Source organism: Capra hircus, chromosome 2 (assembly GCF_001704415.2).
Source record: "Capra hircus breed San Clemente chromosome 2, ASM170441v1, whole genome shotgun sequence".
NCBI classification, from domain to species: Eukaryota; Metazoa; Chordata; class Mammalia; order Artiodactyla; family Bovidae; genus Capra; species Capra hircus.
The window spans coordinates 94,612,528-94,618,766 of record NC_030809.1 but is presented as its reverse complement, the minus strand read 5'-3'; positions in this window follow the sequence as shown (position 1 = coordinate 94,618,766).

Genomic DNA, 6,239 nt, shown 5'->3' with positions numbered 1-6,239 from the left:
TTATCAACCAAAGACCAGAACTTACTACATGAAAGCCCTTCAAGAAATTTTTGGTCATCCTGAGTGAGTGCAGCTGACAAAGCTTTTATTTATTTAAGTCTGTCCATTCTTTACTGGTTTTTAGGTCATATTAAACACAATAACTTTCTCAATTATTTTTATTGGAAGTCATTTGGAATGGAAAGTCTCTTTATCTTAATCTTATTAAGACCTCAGAGTGTAAAGTAAATGAAATGCATTGAATTCAGAGACTGCTAATCTGGAGTTCGGAGAAGGCAATGGCAACCCACTCTGGTCCTCTTGCCTGGAAAACCCCATGGACAGAGGAGCCTGGTAGGCTGCAGTCCATGGGGTAGCGAAGAGTCAGACAGGACTGAGTGACTTCACTTTCACTTTTCATTTTCACGCATTGGAGAAGGAAATGGCAACCCACTCCAGTGTTCTTGACTGGAGAATCCCAGGGATGACAGAGCCTGGTGGGCTGCTGTCTATGGAGTTGCACAGATTCAGACGCGACTGATGCGACTTAGCAGCAGCAGCAATCTGGAGTTCACACTCTAGTGTTCTGGTCTTTGAACCCTAATAATTGTGATAGATCACTACTAAGGAAGTTTATTCTTTTAAATAAACACTGAGATTCAGATATAAAATTACATGTAGCTCTTGTGAGAAGAATCTTGTGTCAGGCAAATCTGCTAAATCAACCATGATATTTAGTGGAATGGCAGATATCGTAGTCCTATTGCCTTGCCTATTTATAGAGAACACATTCCAAGGATAAAATAGAGTCAGAGAATTTTGAAATATTTACATTCAAAGATACATCAGTTGTTATCTATTCCCAAAGTGTCACACTAAAATTAATTAAATTACCTAAAATTAGACAATTCTATTAGAAATGTAGTTTCTATAAGTAGCAATCAGAGATAAGAAAGTGTTGTAAGATAGTAGGAATCACAGTTTCTGGTCAGGATATGTTAATAAAAATTAAATCTCGCATATTTTAGAAATAGAGTATTTCCCCAGTGGCACTAGAGCATAGAAGAGACCCACAACGTCTCTCTGAAGATAGGGAGGATGGCAGAGGGTGGATAGTGGATATTGTATGCATCACCTGTGCAGGACAGATCAATGTAGAACCAAATAACAATCCTCTCCAGAAGCAGAACTTAAGAATTTCCAACTGCCTGCTCCCTTAAAAAGACCATCAGGATAACATTTTGATCAAGCAAAGCAAAGCTTATTACAGTTATTTCAAAAAAAGGTGAACAACATTTTGACAGTCTTAATAAGATCTAAGAAGTGGGAGATCAGATAAAGATATTTATAGGGCTGTGGGTTTCATCCCAGTAGTTTAATTCAGACTTAATTAAATTTTTATTTGATAAGTTAGCTGTCTGTTCGGGTGAGACAATTATTTGGCTGAACAAATTGATTTTTGGGAATTTTCTGGTTATTTATAATTTGATAGCATTATTTTCCTGGGTAAAAATTTCCTGGAAAAAGTGCTTAAGTTAAGTTGACACAGGTGATCTCATGTCCAAATCCTGAAAATTAAACTCTGGATGTAGTTGGTCTCAGTTCTGACTTCTGAAAAGATTATCTGGGAACAAGTTATTTCTACCTTGTATCTCCTTGACAATCCTTATATCACAGTCATCCTAATCTTTAACAAGATTCTTATTAATTGCTATAGGATGATTCCAGCCCCCTAATTATTCTTGATGTCAACATTTCCAATTAGAAAGGCTTGAAATGGCAACCCATTCCAGTACTCTTGCCTGGAAAATCCCATGGACAGAGGAGCTTGGTGCAGGCTACTGTCCAATTGGGGTCACAAAGAGTCGGGCACAACTGAGGGACTTCACTTTTAAAAGACAAAGGGCTCATTGAGATAAGGCATTGGCTGAAACTCCTTAAAATGAATGGGTGATCAGCTTGTAAATTGACAAGTTTAAAAAGATGTCCCAAATGCCAACTTGGTTTTCAAAGAATAAAGAGATAAGAAAGAGAGCAAAAGCATTTTATTTTTTTATTAAATTTTTATTTTTACTTTATTTTACTTTACAATACTGTATTGGTTTTGCAATACATTGACATGAATCCACCACGGGTGTACATGAGTTCCCAAACATGAACCCCTCTCCCACCTCCCACCCCACATCATCTCTCTGGATCATCCCCGTGCACCAGCCCCAAGCATGATGTATCCTGCATCGAACATAGACTGGCAATTCATTTCTTACATGATAGTATACATGCTTCAATGCCATTCTCCCAAATCATCCCATCCTCTACCTCTTTCTCAGAGTCCAAATGTCCGCTCTACACATCTGTGTCTGTTTTGCTGTCTCACATACAGGGTCATAATTACCATTTTTCTAAATTCCATATATATGTGTTAGTATACTGTATTGGTGTTTTTCTTTCTGGCTTACTTCACTCTGTATAATCGGCTCCAGTTTCATCCACCTCATTAGAACTGATTCAAATGTATTCTTTTTAATGGCTGAATAATACTCCATTGTGTATATGTACCACAGCTTTCTTATCCATTCATCTGTTGATGGACATCTAGGTTGTTTCCATGTCCTGGCTATTATAAACAGTGCTGCGATGAACATTGGGGTATATGTGTCTCTTTCAATTCTGGTTTCCTCGGTGTGTATATCCAGCAGTGGGATTGCTGGGTCATAAGGCAGTTCTATTTGCAATTTTTAAAGGAATATCCACACTGTTCTCCATAGTGGCTGTACTAGTTTGCATTCCCACCAACAGTGCAAGAGGGTTCCCTTTTCTCCACACCCTCTCCAGAATTTATTGCTTGCAGACTTTTTGGATCGCAGCCATTCTGACTGGTGTGAAGTGGTACCTCATTCTGGTCTTCATTTGCATTTCTCTAATAATGAGTAATGTTGAGCATCTTTTCATGTGTTTGTTAGCCATCTGTATGTCTCCTTTGGAGAAATGTCTAGTTCTTTGGCCCATTTTTTTTTATTGGGTCGTTTATTTTTCTGGAATTGAGCTGCATAAGTTGCTTGTATATTTTTGAGATTAGTTGTTTGTCAGTTGCTTCATTTGCTATTATTTTCTCCCATTCAGAAGGCTGTATTTTCACCTTGCTTATAGTTTCCTTTGTTGTGCAGAAGCTTTTAATTTTAATTAGATCCCATTTGTTTATTTTTGCTTTTATTTCCAGAATTCTGGGAGGTGGATCATAGAGGATCCTGCTGTGATTTATGTCTGAGAGCGTTTTGCCTGTGTTCTCCTCTAGGAGTTTTATAGTTTCTGGTCTTACCTTTAGATCTTTAATCCATTTTGAGTTTATTTTTGTGTGGGGTGTTAGAAAGTGATCTAGTTTCATTCTTTTACAAGTGGTTGACCAGTTTTCCCAGCACCACTTGTTAAAGAGATTGTCTTTACTCCATTGTATATTCTTGCCTCCTTTGTCAAAGATAAGGTGTCCATATGTGTGTGGATTTATCTCTGGGCTTTCTATTCTGTTCCATTGATCTATATGTCTGTCTTTGTGCCAGTACCATACTGTCTTGATGACTGTGGCTTTGTAGGAGAGCCTGAAGTCAGGCAAGTTGATTCCTCCAGTTCATTCTTCTTTCTCAAGATTGCTTTGGCTTACGAGGTTTTTTGTATTTCCGTACAAATCTTGAAATTATTTGTTCTAGTTCTGTGAAAAATATCGCTGGTAGCTTGATAGGGATTGCATTGAATCTGTAGATTGCTTTGGGTCGTATACTCATTTTCACTATATTGATTCTTCCAATCCATGAACATGGTATATTTCTCCATCTATTAGTGTCCTCTTTGATTTCTTTCATCAGTGTTTTATAGTTTTCTATATATAGGTCTTTAGTTTCTTTAGGTAGATATATTCCTGAGTATTTTATTCTTTTCATTGCAATGGTGAATGGAATTGTTTCCTTAATTTCTTTTTCTACTTTCTCATTATTAGTGTATAGGAATGCAAGGGATTTCTGTGTGTTGATTTTATATCCTGCAACTTTACTGTATTCATTGATTAGCTCTAGTAATTTTCTGGTGGAGTCTTTAGGGTTTTCTCTGTAGAGGATCATGTCATCTGCAAACAGTGAGAGTTTTACTTCTTCTTTTCCAATTTGGATTCCTTTTATTTCTTTTTCTGCTCTGATTGCTGTGGCCAAAACTTCCAGAACTATGTTGAATAGTAGCGGTGAAAGTGGGCACCCTTGTCTTATTCCTGACTTTAGGGGAAATGCTTTCAATTTTTCACCATTGAGGATAATGTTTGCTGTCAGTTTGTCATATATATAGCTTTTATTATGTTGAGGTATGTTCCTTCTATTCCTGCTTTCTGGAGAGTTTTGTTTTTTTTTTATCATAAATGGATGTTGAATTTTGTCGAAGGCTTTCTCTACATCTATTGAGATAATCATATGGCTTTTATTTTTCAATTTGTTAATGTGGTGAATTACATTGATTGATTTGCAGATATTGAAGAATCCTTGCATCCCTGGGATAAAGCCCACTTGGTCACGGTGTATGATCTTTTTAATGTGTTGTTGGATTCTGATTGCTAGAATTTTGTTGAGGATTTTTGCATCTATGTTCATCAGTGATATTGGCCTATAGTTTTCTTTTTTTGTATTATCTTTGCCAGGTTTTGGTATTAGGGTGATGGTGGCCTCATAGAATGAATTTGGAAGTTTACCTTCCTCTGCAATTTTCTGGAAGAGTTTGAGTAGGATAGGTGTTAGCTCTTCTCTAAATTGTTGGTAGAATTCAGCTGTGAAGCCGTCTGGACCTGGGCTTTTGTTTGCTGGAAGATTTCTGATTACAGTTTCAATTTCCATGCTTGTGATGGGTCTGTTAAGATTTTCTATTTCTTCCTGGTTCAGTTTTGGAAAGTTATACTTGTCTAAGAATTTGTCCATTTCTTCCACATCGTCCATTTTATTGGCATATAATTGCTGATAGTAGTCTCTTATGATCCTTTGTATTTCTGTGTTGTCTGTTCTGATCTCCCCATTTTCATTTCTAACTTTATTGATCTGATTTTTCTCTCTTTGCTTCTTGATGAGTCTGGCTAATGGTTTGTCAATTTTATTTATCCTTTCAAAGAACCAGGTTTTGGCTTTGTTGATTTTTGCTATGGTCTCTTCTGTTTCTTTTACATTTATTTCTGCCCCAATTTTTAAGATTTCTTTCCTTCTACTAACTCTGGGGTTCTCCATTTCTTCCTTTTCTAGTTGCTTTAGGTGTAGAGTTAGGTTATTTATTTGACTTTTTTCTTGTTTCTTGAGGTATGCCTGTAGTGCTATGAACCTTCCTCTTAGCACTGCTTTTATAGTGTCCCACAGGTTTTGGGTTGTTGTGTTTTCATTTTCATTTGCTTCTATGCATATTTTGATTTCTTTTTTGATTTCTTCTGTGATTTGTTGGTTATTCAGAAGCGTGTTGTTCAGCCTCCATATGCTGGAATTTTTCATAGTTTTTCTCTGGTAATTGAGATCTAATCTTAATGCATTATGATCAGAAAAGATACTTGGAATGATTTTGATTATTTTTGAATTTATCAAGGTTAGATTTATGGACCAGGATGTGATCTATCCTGGAGAAGCTTCCATGTGCACTTGAGAAAAAGGTGAAATTCATTGTTTTGGGGTGAAATGTCCTATAGATATCAATTAGGTCTAACTGGTCTATTGTATTATTTAAAGTTTGCATTTCTTTGTTAATTTTCTGTTTAGTTGATCTGTCCATAGGTGTGAGTGGGGTATTAAGGTCTCCCACTATTATTATGTTATTGTTAATTTCCCTTTTCATAATTGTTAGCATTTGTCTTGCATATTGCAGTGCTCCTATGTTGGGTCCATATATATTTACAATTGTTATATCTTCTTCTTGGATTGATCCTTTGATCATTATGTAGTGGCCTTCTTTGTCTCTTCTCACAGCCTTTGTTTTAAAGTCTATTTGTTTATCGGACATGAGTATTGCCATTCCTGTTTTCCTTTGGTCTCTATTTGCATGATATATCTTTTTCCAGCCCTTCACTTTCAGTCTGTATGTGTCCCTTGTTTTGAGGTGGGTCTCTTGTAGGCAGCATATATAGGGGTCTTGTTTTTGTACCCATTCAGCCAGTCTTTGCCTTTTGGTTGGGGCATTCAACCCATTTACGTTTAAGGTAATTATTGATAAGTATGATCCCGTTGCCATTTACTTTATTGTTTTGGGTTCGGGTT